Source organism: Ambystoma mexicanum, chromosome 12, assembly GCF_040938575.1.
Source record: "Ambystoma mexicanum isolate Mex_15411 chromosome 12, UKY_AmexF1_1, whole genome shotgun sequence".
Classification (NCBI taxonomy): domain Eukaryota; kingdom Metazoa; phylum Chordata; class Amphibia; order Caudata; family Ambystomatidae; genus Ambystoma; species Ambystoma mexicanum.
Window position 1 is genome coordinate 172108288 of NC_090936.1, and position 16743 is coordinate 172125030.

The 16743-nt window shown below is 47.7% G+C and overlaps 1 protein-coding gene across 1 annotated transcript in view; it reads right to left on the reverse strand.

Moving 5' to 3' along the window:
- ZFC3H1 (zinc finger C3H1-type containing) overlaps positions 1 to 16743 on the reverse strand; it is a 1590362-nt gene that overhangs the window by 1261174 nt on the left and 312445 nt on the right. The gene's annotated exons all lie outside the window — the stretch shown is intronic.

Consider the following 16743-nt stretch of genomic DNA (forward strand, 5'->3'; position numbering starts at 1 on the left):
CGTGTCACAGCAGAGTAACATTATGCAATTCAACAATATTAAACCGTTATATTATCAGGAAGAAAATGTAATTGACTATCATAAATCAATTCCAATCTCCAAAAGTGGACTGTGAAACTGCAGAACCTTAACTGCACCTGTAGCACAGAGATTTCCAACTTCTGCATCTCCAAATGTTCTGGACTACAAATCAGCCCTAGTCAACATATGAAATCGTGAGAGACCAAGTGCAATACATCTGAAGAGCTGCATGTTGCAGACACCTGATCTAGCAAACGAATTTGAACTTTCAGCTTCCCTCCGACCCTTGGCGCTACTAAGGTGTCCTGTTAGATTGGATTTCTATACTTTGGCCTGGTGGGCTGATGTATAGAAGGCCAACCTACTTAATTAACAGAGAACTCTGGGAGATTTAGCCAAACAAATCAAGGAAGCATGGAGAGCAGTCAAGGCCAATTCGAAGGAAAGGGTGTGCCTCGTAAAGGGTCCACAATGAGCCCACGAGGTAAGTAATACAGGATTACACTTCGATAGTTATAAGAATGCTATGTTTATTTATGGCCATGCAAACACTATAAAACTGACTACAAGCAAGTGATACTATCACAAAACTAATAAAATAAATACATATACACACATACATATACACACTATATGGGATACATTACTCACTGTAATCATATTTCTTATGCCTGTATCTGCTTAGATTCACATGCTGTGCACAGGCCGACATCTAGTGGAAGCTGCAGAGTATTAGTTTGTTTTTCCAAACTCGAAAAGGGGCGTCGAACTAGGGCATGCCAGTAATACTATCCCTAGTGTGACGTCCACTGTACCCATGATCCTTCACGCGTATAGGACCCTCAGATTGTATTGTTTCTGACATAAGGTAGCATGAGGAGTAGCGCGAGTACAGAGTATCCAAGCAGATAGAAAGGTAAGACTACAAGCATCCATTCGCCTTCTCTCAGAGGGGAGGCAGGGCGGGCGCATGTGAATCTAAGCAGATACAAGCATCAGAAATACGATTACGGTGAGTAATGTATCCCTTCTGAGGCTTGTGGAATCTGCTTAGATCACAGGCTGTGCATAGATTAGCGAGCAGTGTTAGAAGAAGGAGGAGGTGGGATGTGAGAACGGTCATGAGCGAACAAATTTCTTAGAACCGCTTGTCCCTCTTGAGTATCTGTCTTGGAATGAGTGTCAATACAGTAGTGCTGAGTAAAAGTGTGAATAGAGCTCCATGGAGCTGCTTTACAAATGGCTTCAAGGGGTACATTTGCAATGAAAGCCAGAGTGGCCCCAGTACCTCTTGTGGAGTGGGCCCTTGGCGTAAAAAGCAGTGTTTTCTGAAAGGGAGTAGAACAGCTAGATACATTTGACTATCCATTTAGAGATGGCACCTTCAGAGACACAATCTCCTTCTCTGCCTGTAGCTACAGAGACAAACCGTTGACCTGTTTTTCTTAGCGGTCTGGTCTTGTCTTCGTAGTAGAGGACCGCTCTTCTCACATCTAGTGTGTGTAGTTTCACCTCAGCAGAGTTTTTGGGTTCTTGGAAAAAAGCTGGTAGCTCAATGGACTGGTAAACATGGAATTTGGAAATAAACTTAGGTGAGAACCTAGGGTGGGTTCGTAAAACCAGTTTATCCTTATGTATAGTAAAGAAAGGATCCTGCACTGATAGAGCTTGGATTTCACTGACCCTTCTTATGGATGTAATGGCTACGAAGAAGGCAGTTTTACAGGTCAGGTGTTTGAGACTAGCTTTATGCATGGGATCAAAGGGGGGGGGGCCCATTGTAAAGACCGGAGTGGGGGGGGTCTGTACTTCCGCTCTCTATATGGTAGAGAAGAGACACAGAGACCCCTGGCAAGATTCTCTATTATAGGTACGTGGTCGAGCAATCAAGGCCTAGCTTCTCAAGAGGTGATGCAAGCTGGTTCTTAAGTACAGTGTAGTCCCCAAGCACCCACGAAGGAATGTCCACACACTATTGGTTTAAAACAGTCTTTATATAATTAATATTCAAAGTCATATACACGATCACGATAACTCACTTTGTACTTCGGAAATCAACAATGGTAAATATGTACAATTGTAAAGTGGTACCACTAACATTATTAGATATCATTAAAGTGCACAGTCAGAATGAGACACAGATCAAAATAAAGAGGAAACCAGCAGTAGAGAGAGGAAGGAAAGCAAGATGGTTGAGCAATAGGCAGAATACTGGTAACTACCATTAAACGCAGCTCTGTGTGGAGATCCCCCCCCCCTCAACCAGCGCAACCTGTAGAAGAAAGAAAAGCCCAGACAATATATTGTTCCCACTAGACATTCCAATAGTTCTGCAACCCCAAAGTACCTGTCGTTGTAGCGTTACTCGTCAGGGAAATCGACAACCCTTCTTGAGTGCCCTCCCTTTAAGGCAGGAGTCACGGGTCGAACGTCCGATGGAGAACATGTCGAGCCACGACGGTGAAGTGGCTGCGTCGTTCCTAGCGGTGCTAGTTGACGGGGAAGCGTAAACTTCCTGCAAGGAAGAGGCGTGCGGGACACCTCGATGTCAATAGTTCTGGACCGCAAAGAGTTGGAGAACTGTGGCCCAGCAAGTAGTCAGCGTCTCCGTGGTCTTTGGGTAGCGGGAAACCCACCGGTGGATGCTCCTCGGCGCGTCGACGGTCAGGTCTTCTCCGGCAGTATACAGTGGCCACGATGCGGATGAGAGCGTCCTTGTATCCATGAAGTTCTTAGGCAACAGGAGCACGGCGGCTCCAGTCGGCGACGGCTGTCGGCAACAGTGGTGGACAACAGTCCGGGCGCTTCTCCTTGGAGTTCCACAGCAATCCCCGTAATGGGTCGGCAGCCTGACGAAGGTCTGTCTAGCAGGGAGCTTAGGGAAAGATCGGTGGTGCACGATGGTCCCTCTTAGCTCGGGAAGAGGGCGTCTTACCAGGTCCTCTCTGGGTCAGTTCTTAAGGTACAGCAGCTTTCAGATTGCGAAGGAGAGCAACAGCAATTCTTCTCGTCCAGCCGAGCTCATGGTTAAGCTTCAGTTACTCGTAGTGGACTTCAGCTTCCGACACGATTACAAGCATTGAGAGGTCCCCAGATATACTGTTGATCTCCCATTCATTCCGCTGGGTCACACTCAAGCATCCAATCAGGACTACGGGCATTCATGCAGGCAGCCAGCCAGCCAATCAGGCACACAAGGTATTCAGGCCATTCACTTCTCTCCAGACACTCACAACAAGTTGTGTGCATTGGGACAAGTACCGAGCCATTCAACACTCCAAGCTGCATTCATAACGGTTTCGGGCAGGGCTGTCTCAACCATTGTGTCAAACACCAGATACTAGACAGCCACAACATAGAAAGCATATTCGTCACACACTCCATTCACCCAGGTCCCACCCACAGACGTACCCACAACATATGGTCGTTGAGAAGGCTACAGCCAGTCTGGTCGGCGCTTCCCCACACTACCATATATGGAACTTCCACCCAACAGCCAGTCAGGGGGAAGGGACAGAGGCAGGGCTTCCCGGGACTTCGGGAAGATCAAGGTAACAGGTGATGGACGGCAAGAGGCCATGGGGGCCATTTTGTCTCCAGCAGGAATCTACCAATTCCAATGACAGGGCCTGAGCATCCCAAAATGGAGGACGCTCAGGGCACCAATCATTTCAGCACAGAGCTGCCACCAGCCCGTACCCTGCTCTGTGGGTCACACACAGGTGCCCAAAAACATACACTAGGGGCACAGGGTTGTACCCCTACCCATGGGTGCCATAAGGGTATCCCACAGGTCTATTCACCGAAACCAAAAGAGAGCTGCTCTGTCAGGAGTCTCACATGAAATCCTGCACGTAAAACACGACAGAACACAATAAAAAGCAGTAAAGGATACGGAGGCCCTGTCCCTCCGATGCATTTCCAGCATCACACCCATGAGTTTAGCAAGCACCACATTAAGGTCCCATCCTGGAGGTGGGTTAGAAATTGGAGGGTGGAGTCTCTTTACCCCTTCCATAAAGGCTTTAACAACTGGCACTTTCCACCATGACACCTTATTATGGGAGGTGGTGTAGGCAGACAGCACTGCCAGGTGTAACTTGAGTGAATTAAATACCAACCCTGTGTCCAGCAGGTGGAGTATGTAGGTGACAATATTGGAAGGAGTGCAATCAACTAGGTTGACTTGTTTATTCTGGCACCAAATAACGAATCTTTTCCACTCATCAAATTAACAGTGCCTTGTGTTAGGTTTTCTTGATTCTTTTAAGATGTCCATACATCTCTGCGGTAAATTGAGATGGCCAAACTAAGACTTCAGGAGCCATGCTGCCAAGTTCGAGTTGTGTTGAGGATGCACTGTTTGTCCTGTGCTGGCAGAGTAGGTTGTACTAGCACATGAGTCTGATGGGTTCGCACACCGCCAGTTTGCGCAGGTGCGGGAACCACGGTTGTCTCGCCCACATAGGAGGAACTAGGATGAGCGTCATCGATTCCCTATGTATCTTGTTGACCACCTTCCTCATCAGAGGGGTTGATGGAAAAGCGTAGGCAAGCATCCCTGACCAGAACATCCATACAGCGTTCCTCATGGAGTCTGGCTGGGTGAACCTGTATGCAAATTCTGGGCATTGTCTGTTTTCACTTGTGGCGAATAGGTCTATAGTGGGGAAACCCCACTGAGAGAAGAAGTCCCCTACGACTTCTTCATGCAGACACTATTTGTGTTCTTCTGGGAGGGGATCTCTGCTTAAAGCGTCCGCTAGTGAATTGAGAACCCCTGGAACATGTTGAGATGACAGGTAAATGTTCTGTCTGAGTGCCCATATCCAAATTTTCTGGGCAAGCCTGGACAGATATGGCGAACGAGTGCCCCCGTTTGTTTATGTAAAACATTGCCGTTGTGCTGTCTGTTAGGCTCTGCACTGACAGATTCAGCAGGTAGGGCTCGAACTCTTGAAGCGCTATGAATACTGCCAGAAGCCCTAGCAGGTTGATGTGATTCTTGGCCACTGAGTGAGACCAGAGACCATGAGCTGTGTGGTGGAGATGGTGAGCTCCCCACCCTGTGAGGCATGCATCGGTTGTGACTACCGCCTGTATCTCGGGATCGTAAAAGGGTTTCCCCTGGGACAGATTCTCTCTTGTCCACCAGTTTAGGCTTTGTACAAGTGTTGGCGAAACAACCACTAGATCGTCCCACTGACCACTTGCCTGAGACCACTGTGTGGCCAACCATTCCTGGTATGCATGCGCAGGCGCGTGTGGGGGACCAGGTAAATGCATGACGCCATCATGCCCAGCAAACGCATTGCTTTGCGTACCGTTATCTGGTGACCGGCCTGATATTGCGGAATTTGCAGCAGTATATTCCGAATTCTTTTCTCTGATGGAAAGGTCAACCCCTCTTGCGTGTCTAGGATAGCTCCTAGGAACTGTTTGGAGGTGCTTGGCACCAGACCTGACTTCTTCTCGTTTATTGAGAAACCTAATTCGAAGAGGAGGTCGATCGTCCTTTGAATGTTTGTTCTGAAAATTACTTGGGTTTCCCCTGTGATGAGCCAGTCGTCCAGGTAAGGGTACACCGGGATTGCCTCCCTGCGTAGGCGTGCCACCGCCACCACCAGTACCTTGGTGAATACCCCTGGAGCCGTGGCTATCCCGAAGAGCAGTACCTTGAACTGGTAATGCCGACTGTCCACCTTGAAGCGCAAGTACTTTCTGTGCGCTGTGAACATGGAAATATGAAAATAGGCATCTTTCATGTCCAATGTTGCCATATAATCCCCTTTTTTAGGAGGGGGATTACCTCTTGGAGAGTAGTCATGGGACATTTTTGGGTCTTGACATACTTGTTTGCAGGCCGTAAATCCAATACTGGGCGCATTGTCAAATCTTTTTTTGGCACAAGGAAGTAAGTTGAATAAATACCCTTGATTACCTGTTGTCCCGGGACGAGTTCCATCGCGTCCTTTTTAGAAGATTGACGATCTCCTCGAGGAGGATCTTCTGGTGGTCCAAAGAATGTATCCTTTGTCGTGGAGGGTGGTTTTGGGGACGCTCTAACAGTTCTATGCAGTATCCTGCGGACACTGTGGACTGTTAGGCAGAAACCTATGCAGTTCCCTCTGGGACCACTGAAAAAGATTTAGGACTGCAGGTGTATAACAGTAAACCCACTTGGAAGCAGTCTGTACCACACAGACTCACTTGGTAGCTGTGGCTGAGCAGTCAGACTTCCCTCAAGAAGAGTTAGGCAGTATACAGAGTATTCACAATAGGTCAAGAGAACACAATAGAAGTAAACACTGACCAGGGCTTGGTGTAAAAGAGATATTATTTAAAACCACATCTAGAAAAACACACAGGCACTAATAGTAAGCAATTCAAAAACATGGTCACTAAAAGATATACACTCCCTGAAAAGAATATTAGACAAGTCTTAAGTAGAGCCCCACTTATTTTCAGACGGCGGTGAGCGCTTAACGTAGATGGCACTCTAATAATTCATTTTAAAAAGGGAGAGAAAAGCAGAGAATAAATTGAAACAGATCCCAACACTTTTTCACGAACACAACAAGAGAGGAAGGCAAAGTAACACCGTGAATTCAGAGTCAGTAGGCCGGATCCGCTTTAAGAGGATCAAAAACGAAATGTGTCCAAGTTCACATGGTTGCAGTGCACAAAAGTCTTGTAACGGCTCAAAAAGGAGTTGGACCAAAGACAGGGACCAGTTAGGGGGTCAAGGCGGCCAGCCCAGTCCAGAAGGTTAAGGGGTTATTACCTTGTAGTAATCTTTAGAAAGGGAGGCCTGGCGGACACAGTACCTTACAGTGGTGAGAACACTCCAGCAGGGGCAGTTGTTCGTGGCAGCGGATGCAAGTCAGTGCTTCGTCTGGGGGAAGAGAGGATCTCGTCGGGGAGGAAGACAGGAGTCCGTTGCACTGCCAGGGAAGAAACCAGCCGCGGAGTTTCTCAGGTACAAGGAGCAGTCTGTTGATTCGCGGTTCAGTGCTAAGTGGCTATCCGGCTGCCGGGGTGCTTGGCACGGGCAGTTCGACCACAAACCGGTCTGGGGTACGAAGAGAAGAAGGCAAACTGGTTGTGCCCACCAGTCAGGGGAAGAAGTCTCTCCAGCCGGGAGATCTGTCGTCGGGAAGTGGTGAGTCGGTTCTGCAGAGCTCCACCGGTGGTGTCGTCGTGGTAGGTCGGCTCAGCTTCTCCCTCTTCGGATTCTCAGGTCCTGTGGCGACTTCTCAAGTTCCAGTCCCCAAAGCCCTGCTTTTATGCAGCATACCCCCATTCACTCAGCCTAGCTGTCAATCAAACTTGCTAAGTGGTGAGAGTGCGACTTGAGTTACCAAGGTAACTCAGTCCAGGGTGCCTAAACCCCCTCCCACACCCCCTGTGGTACCCAGACAGAGTGGCACCACTTTAGGGGGGGGGGGGTGAATGTTAGGGAGAATTCTCTCTTTAGGCAGAATTTCCTAACCTAGTGAGTCCCTAAGCAGCTTTGCTGGATTTCTGGAGTTTGTTTTTTTTCTCCTGCCAAGAGTGAGACTCTTTCTCGCCCAAATCTGGATCCTCACAAAGGGATGGATCTCCCCGATATTGAGAATAGGTCTGTATACTGAAGGGGTCTGAGTAGGAGCTTCAACCCGGGACTTCTTACTTGGGGGTATAGGATCCTTAGAGCCTGAGGGAGTTGACCCGTCGGGGGTAAATGAGAAAGTGTTCAGGGTTTTTGGTGTAGAAATCTGTGAATGATGACATCCTTGACATGACTGTCTATGTCATAACTAGACGATTCTCTTGAACTGGGAATGATTCGTTCTTGAAGGCCTTTCCATGTTTGATCTGGACTAGACCTACTGGTTTGAACAGGGGTCCTTGGGAAAACAGAAGACCGAGACTTGTCTATCTCTTTATGTGGGGTAGAATGTTTTTGAGGTGTGGAACGAGGCTGAGACTGCTTCCTCGGTTTTTCCCCTTGCCTGTGGGTGGAAGAGCGTTTACCCTGTTTTTTCGCCCGTTCGGAGCCTTTCGACGCCTGGCGCCGAGGTTCGGGGTTAGTGACCCTATCTCTGGAGTATGCAGGTTGGGCCTCGGGAACAGCCGTTGTGCAGCCTGTTGACGCCGACTCCTGGAGTGCGGTCTGAGGATAGAGGTCGGCTTCGTCTTCTGACGATCGAACCTCGGTTACCTTGGAGAGCGAGGCACTTCTGGCAACAGTGGATGGTTGCCTGGAGTCATGCGGCGATCTAGATCGAGAGCGCCCAGAGGACACCGATTCGGACCGTTCTCCGTGTGCCTCTTTACGAGTACTCGATATGCGCGGGGAGTCTCGTTGGACTTCATGTGTTTTGTGGAAGTGCTGTGGGTAGCGCTTGTGTCGCTGGGGGTCTTCCCCCCCCATAGCCGCCCTGCCGGACGACCTTCCGAGGTCAGGGACTTGCGCTTGGCTGTCAACTGACGCCACGTTGCCCTCGCCGACCGAAAGCATGGTGTCGATTCCATCGCTGAAGGCACCCTCCGCTGTCATGGCCTCTTGACGCCTGGCGTGGTGGGCCCAACGCTTGATCGGACTGTCCTCGAGTGTTTTCGGGTTGAACCTACTACACGCTCTGCAGTTAGCCTCGGGGTGGTCCCTCGATAAGCAGAGATTGCATGTGGCTTGTCTGTCAACCCAAGGGTACTTACGGTTGCACTTGGGGCAAAATTGGAAAAGGGTACCCTCCATACGCACCTTGTGGCAGCGGGCTAATAAGTGTAGGAATATATAAGACTGTACCCATATACCAAATGTACCTATACACCAAAAGAGTGTAGAGTATGTCCACCCCCCCACTCTCCCTACTAACAGGGCCGAGGCCAGAGGCCTTCCGAGGCCCAAATAAGTCGTGCAGCTCTCGGCGGTCAATTGTTTGCCATGCCGGCGTCGAGTGTGGATGTTCGGTGACTCGACGTTGGGGTGGAGAAATGGGGAAATAATATTTTAGCAAAAGTATGGCTAAGGCCAGGGAACTCCACGGAATGCTTCCGACCAGTATGGAGGAAAAAAACAATCTGAGGGTCCTAGACGTGTGAGGGATCATGGGTACAGTGGACGTCACACTAGGGATATTATTACTGGCACGCCCTGTGTCGCATTACCATTTTCGAGTTTCGAAAAGCAAACATACTCCGCAGCTTCCACTAGATGTCGGCCTATGCACAGCATGTGATCTAAGCAGATTCCACAAGCCTCAGAAATAAATATATCACTAGTTATACTTTGCAGATTCTGAGGTTGCACAAAGGAAAGGTTACGGGAAGGAAAAGGTTAAACAGGTTCTCAGGGCATGCAAGTATACTCAACTCTACCAATGAACTCTAGACAAGTCTTTCCAAGCAATGGCAGTCGAAAACAAGTTACCACCTCAGAGACAGAAATATCAAAGTCAATGGACTAGAAGAGTCACCCGCGAGCTAGGACCGCCAAAGTCAATTGAGCATCGTCTATGGAGCAGTCACCTCTTAGATAGAAAGACTTCAACAAAGTGAGAGAGTTTTGTAGAAATCACTTGTAAGGTCACAAGCGGTTACACTTGTGAAAAGTAGAGTTGGAATAAACTCCAATAAAAGTAGCCAATTCAAGTCTCAACTGAAGAGCACAGCTAAAGACCCTGAGGTAAGTACCCCAAGTCTAAACCGTAGCTCTGGTTTGAAGAAGAGTTGGCCAGCTGCATTCTGTCCTGTTGCAGCAATGAAGATCCTGGGTTCCGGAGCCTCAGTCATGGGGAAAAGAGGGAGGACGTCTGGAGGACTCCTGCAGCCGCAATTTGGAGGTCATCAGCAGCTATGGGCTCTTTTCGGATCAGCAGCACTTTGCGCTTTGTGTGCAATAAACAGCACCATTGCGGTTCTCGGATACTGGTTGGGCTTCCTTCAATCCTTGAGTCCTGCAATCTGGTGATGGGAGACTAGCTATGGTCTTTATACTTGTGGAGGGGTCCGAAGACTCCTGGAGCTTCGGGCAGGATTGCAGACTTTGCACTAGACTACAGATTTCTCAACCCTTGCCACCCGGTTCTTGCAGCAGCGAAGTACAGCTAATCAGGGAAGGAGGCAGAGTGGATTTAGTCTCGGGTTAGTTGGTCCCACTAACCCAAGGTAAGAAGTCGTCCCTCCCGGAGCTTCTCTTGTCGTTCAGAAAATGGAGTTACAGCACAGCAGCAGAGTATCACCAGGCAATTCAAAAGGTCCAAGAGCCTGCAGCGAGCTTTGTTCACGGTTTCTTAGTCGCGTGTTTCTCCCAGTGGTCGACTCTGCCTCTAGTTCCAAAACCCTTGCCTTTTAAGCAGGTTTCTCCCATTCATGCACAGCCTAGGCCGTCACTCAAACAGCAGGCTGGCTTGTCTTGAAAGGACAGCCAGCCAATAAGGATTGGTTGCATTCATGCACTCCTAGAGACAAAGGTCTGGGGAGTTTTGGGAACCTCCCTCACATCCTGCCTTTCCAGGCACACTGGGGCCAGAGGCAGGTTTCAGCACTGAAGCCTGCCAAAGGCAAAATGAACAAAGGGCTCAAACCTGGCTCAGCATGCAGAGTAAAACCCAAGAACGACCTATCAAACAGAAAATGCCAACAAAAAACAAAAAAAGACAGGGGCCATTTGGACGAAAATGGTCACCCAAGACTGCTATACTGCAGCTGAGGATCCAGCCTGCTGGAGAAAACAACAATGGTAGGAAAACGAAACCACTGCCACCAGCCATTTAATGAAGTGAGGGTAACATACACGTTTTACATCAGAATGTAGTAAAAAGTAGCTACTAGGTAACCCCTAAGCACTCCACATATGATGGGGTGTGCTGGACCTACAAAGGGAAAAGGTAAGTAAAGTCAATTTCACTTTACTATTCTTGGGAACTGTAGTTCACACAAGAAAAGGTAATAAAACCTTATGAGCAATCTGAAGGATCTCTCTGTGGCACTGCACTGAAGGTTTTGAGTCACCATGCAAAACGTAGATGCCTATAGAGTTTGTCAGACTCCAAAAACAGCATCATCCAAATCAAGTCAAAACACACGAGAATGAGTAAAAGATCTCCCAATCCAGGGTGAAAATTAAAAAGTCCTAAAGTCCAGAAAAAGAACTGGGGGTCTCTAAGGTGGGAGGAATTAAGCAATACAAAGAACATCCTCCCCAACATCAAGTATTTAGTGGACTTGGGCAACCCCAAGAAGGTGCCTAGGGTCTCTCACACCAACCGTCTACAGGCTTTCGTTTCCCGACCAGAACTAGGAGCTTTGCTTCTAGCCTCCTATCAAGAGGAGGAGAGTGAGCCTCTCCCTGATCTCCTAGGACAACCCTCAGATGAGCCAATTGAAGGAGTAAAACGCTCTTCAGAATTGACTCTGCAACAAGAATGCAAGGCTCTGTTAAATCAGTTTGCCTCCCTATTTTCACGGACACCAGGCTTGACCCCTTGGGGCCAGCATGATTTTCTCAATGGTGACAGTCTCCCTGTCAAAAGCAGGGGTTACAGAATGTCAGATCATGTCAGAACCCACATAAAGGTAGAGCTCAAGAAAATGTTTGATCTTGGGGTTGAGCCATCTTCAAGTCCATGGGCTAATCCGTGGTATTAGTGCCAAAAGTAGGAACCAAAGAGTTGAGATTCTGTGTGGACTATAGAGCTCTTTATGCAGTCGCCACGACGGATGCCCATCCTTTACCTAGGACAGATAAACTGGTGGACAAACTTGGTTCAGCCACATTACTCAGTACATTTGACCTGACCTCAGGCTATTGGCAAATAGCTCTGACAGAGCATGTCAAGAAGAAAACTGCATTTTCCACCCCAGGAGGCCTCTACCAGTTTAAGGTTATGCCTTTTGGACTAAAGAATGCACCTGCTACATTTCAGAGGATGGTGAATCAAGTTCTGAATGGGTTAGAGGACTTCTCCATGGCATACTTGGATGGCATTGCAGTGTTCAGCCCCACTTGGGAAGAGCATCTTCACCACCAAGGCTATCTTTGGCAGGCTCTGAAACAGGCCCATCTGACCATAAAGGCGAGTAAATGTCAAATTGGTCAGAGTAAATTGGTCTACCTTGGACATGAGGTAGTAGGAGGTGAAATAAGGCCATTGCCTAGCAAAGTACAAGCTGAACAAGTCTGGCCAACCCCTACTACTCCGACCCAATTTAGAGCCTTCCTATGTCTCACTGGGTATTACAAGAACTTCATAGAGAACTATGGGACCATGGCATCTCCCTTGAATGATCTGCTCACCTAAATTCCCCAAGAAGGCCAGCTGGAATGAGGAGTGCACTAAGACTTTTGAAGGATTCAAGAAAGACATTTGTTAAAATCCAGTCTTGAGGGCTCCCTGGCTACAACCAATCCTTCATTGTCCAAACAGATGCTACTAACACAGGGATAGGTGCAGTTGTTAGCCAACTGGATGAGAAAGGCAGGGAACACCCAATCTGCTTCATCAGTAGGAAACTAAAAGACCGTGAGACAAGGTATGAAACTATAGAATGTGAATGTTTTGCCATTGTGTGGTCTCTGAAGTAGTTTAGGTCATATTTGTATGGTTCTACTTTCATTATTCAGACAGACCAACAACCCCTGAGATGATTGATGAAGGGGGAGAATCCAAAATTGTTGAGGTAGTCAATCAGCCTGCAATGGTTTGATTTTACCAGCGAACACAGAACCGGATGTAAACCACCAAAATGCTGATCTCTCCAGAAGGTAAAACCTATTGGATTAGGAGATTCATCCAGGAGTAGATTAAAAACTCCTGCCCCTTAGTCTGAGAGGAGGGGGAAGTGGGGGGGGGGGGACGAGTGTTTGGGAGCATTCTCATATCTGAGCTAATTTCATTCAACCTTAGAGACCCCCAACTCATTTGCTGGACTTTAGGACCTTTTAATTGTTACCCTTGGGTGAGACCTTTTTGCTAACTCTCTCGTGTTTATCAGATTTGGATTATGTGTTTCCTCAGTTTGTGGAGTCTGAAACTCCATAGGCATCTACTTTTTGTATGTAGATACACAGCACCTTCAGTGCAGTGCCACTGAGAAATCCTTTAGATTTCTCACAAGGTTTAACTACCTTTCCTTGTATGAACTACTGGTCCCAAGAATAGTAATGTGAAAATTACTTTACTTACCTTTTCTCTTTGTGGGTCCAGCGCACACCAGTTTATGTGCAGTGCTGGGGGGTTACCTACTAGCCCCTTATACTGCATTCTCATGTACTATTTTGTATGTCGCCCTCTCTACTTTTAACGACAGGTGGCAGTAATTTAATTTTCCTACCATTGTGCTTTTCTACCACATGCTGAATCCTCAGCTGCAGTATAGCAGCAATGGGTGACCATTTTGTCCAAGCGGCCTGGTCGTTTTTTTTGCCATTTTCTGTTTGTGAGGTCTTTCTTGGGTTTTACGTTGTGCGTTGAAGCAAAATTGAGCCCTTTTGTTAGTCTTGCCTTTGGCAGACTTCAGCCCTGAAGCCCGCCTCTGGCTCCAGTGTGTATGAAAGGCAGGATGTGAGGGAGGTTCCTTAAACTCCCCTGTCCTTTGTCTCTAGGAAGGGAATAGTTTCTTACCTGTAACTCCATTTCTCCAGCATTGGTATCTTTCATGAATTCACATGCTTAGAATATTCCCCGTCAGGCTGGGAACCCTCGGTACATTTATAAAGACGTTTTCCATAGGAAAAAATGTCGACACTTGTGTCCCATCTACGTTGTTTTGGGCCGCTTACACCTGCCCCAATAGGACATAGCCGTCTAAATATCCCCACCCCCGCGGCTCCCTTCAGATTTTAACCCCCCCAAAGTAGTCTGGGGTATAACTGTTTGAATACAGGGGAGGCCGGCGGGCGCATGTGAATCCATGAAAGATACCAATGCTGGAGAAATGCAATTAAAGTTCAGAAACTATTCCCTTCTTCAGCATTGGATATTTCATGGATCCACATGCTTAGAATAGATTGTATAGCAGTACTCCTGATTTGGAGGTGTGTATGCAAACCAATACCATCATAGCCATACTTATCCTTTGCCATGGAAAAAACTTTTAGTCGTTGTACGTTAACATTAAAACTCACATTAAGATACACTGATAGAAGGATATACCCATGTATAGGGCTTACCTTACTGAAACAGATGACGTAGGGCTGCCCGTCCCATCTGTATATCTTCTGCATGTTGTTGCTCGAGGCAATACTGGCGGGTAAATGTATGTGGCACCGACCAGGATGCCGCCTGACATTATCTCCCAGCGGAATCCCAGACCACAATGCCGCCGAAGACAAAGTGGATCTTGTGGAATGGGCTCTGATGCTTTTCTAGCAGCTTCACCGCCTTCGAGAGGCAAAAAGCAATTGGCGAGACCCACCAAACCAGTCCTTGTTTTGAGATTGCTTTTCCCTTTGCCGAAGGGCCATAACCCACAAATAGTGTTGTATCTCTAAAATCTTGAGTACGATGAAGGTAAAACTTTAGAGCTCTTTTCACATCCAATGTATGGAGAGCTTTTTCCGCGACAGATGAGGGAGTTGCGAAGAATGTCGGCAGTACAATAGACAAATTCTTATGAAAGACAGTTGGAACTTTTGGTATGAAATGAGGGTTGGTTGCCAACACCAACGCCTGTAGTTCTGAAAGTCGTTGTGCCGAAGTAATAGCCACCAAAAAGGCCAATTTCCACAATAAGAATTTTAAAGATGACGACGACGACATAGGCTCGAAAGGAGCTTTCATTAGTTCTGCCAGTACCATGTTAAGACTCCAGTTCGGAGGAAACTTTTTAGTTGGGGGGAAAGTACGAAATAAGCCTTTCATGAAGTGTTTAACTAACCGATCACTAAACAGTGGTGTTGAATGTCTTTTACGAGTGAACCTTGAAATGGCTGCCAGATGAACCTTTATCGAAGAAAAAGACAACCCCTTTCTGCTAAGTGTAGCAAGTATGGAAGAAGCTGTTCTGGCGCAATATACAGGGGTTCCAGTCCTGGTTGATCCTTGCACCACATGCAGAATCTTCTCCATTTACATGCATACAAACTATTCGTGGACGGAGGCTGCGCGGCTTGTAAAATTCGACAGTCTGATGACATGGTTAGAGTACCAAATTCCGAGAAGTCAGGAGCCAGGCTGTCAGGCCGAGTCCGTCCGGGTCGTGATGCCACACTGCCCCCTTGTCTTGAGATAGGTTTGGAATCTTCTGGAACCTCACTGGTTGCGCTATCGACAGCTGGAGCAGGTCGGAGAACCACGACTGCCTCGCCCAATAAGGAGCCACTAAGATCACCCGACATGGGTATTTGTGAATCCATTGTAGATTTCGTCTTATGAGTGGAAACGGGGGAAACGCATACACAAACTTGTCCGTCCACGGGAAGGACAATGCTTCCCCCAGTGAGTCGGGTTGTGGCCACCTGGAAGCATACTGTGCGCACTTCTTGTTCTCTCGTCGCGAAGAGATCCAGGGAAGGTTGGCCCCATTTTTTGAAAACATTCGCCAACTGTTGGTTGTTCAACTCCCATTCGTGCAGCGGATTCATCTCTCTGCTGAGAGTCCGCTTGTACATTTTTTACTTCCGGCAGATGGTAGGCCAATATACTTCTCTTCTGTTCGAGGGCCCAATGCCTTATTTCTTGAGCTTCGGTCGAGAGAGTTCTGCAACGATTACCTCCCTGCTTTCTCAGGTAGAACATTTTCGTTGTATTGTCAGTCAATATTCTCACAACCAATCCTTTTATGTGTGGTAAAAAGGACTTCAGGGCCCAACGTACCGCACTCAATTCCAGCATGTTGATATGAAGGGTTGACTCCTCCGACGACCACAGACCTTGCACTTGCAGGGACTCCAGATGCACTCCCCATCCAGTCAGAGAAGCATCCGTCACCATCGTCATTTGAAACTCTGGTTCCTGCAGAGGCATCCCACTCAATAGGTTTTCGAAGAGTTGCCACCATTGCAGTGCTCGTAGAAGCCCGTTGCCGATAGTCAATTTGTCTGACCAAAGCCCCTGACTCTGGGACCATCGGTCTGCCAGAAATTCTTGAATTGGTCTCATAAAGAGACAACAGTTGTTTACCAAGGGAATACACAACACCATGGACCCTAGTAGTGACATATTTCCTTACCAACACACTGGTGTTGACTTTCCACTCCTTTGCCTGTAGCCTGAGTTTGTGAACTCTCTCCACAGATGGTTTCACCAATCCTGACTGCGTTTCGAACTCCGCACCCAAAAACACCAAGTTCCTTGAGGGAGTTAAGGAGGACTTCTCGAAATTCATCGCAAAGCCTAACTGTTGCAGAAGTTGCATGGTGGCCTTTAGACTTGCTTGTGCTATTATTGGAGATGACCCCCCTTACCAACCAATCGCCCAGATAAGAGTAAACATGATGAACTTGTCTTCTTAACCAAGCTGCTACCGGAGCCAAACACTTTGTGAAGGTCCTGGGAGATGACTTTAGTCCGAATGGGAGTACTTTGAATTGATAGTGGGTTCGTCAGACTACGAACCGCAGACATTTTCTGCGTCATCGACGCATTGGTGTATGAAAATATGCGTCCTGTAGATCTAACGACGCCAGAAAATCCCCCGGCTGGATAGATCGGATAACTTCCTGAAGCGTAAGCATCTTGAACTTCAGATTTTTTAGTGCCTTGTTGATATCTCGAAGATCTAGAATGGGGCGCC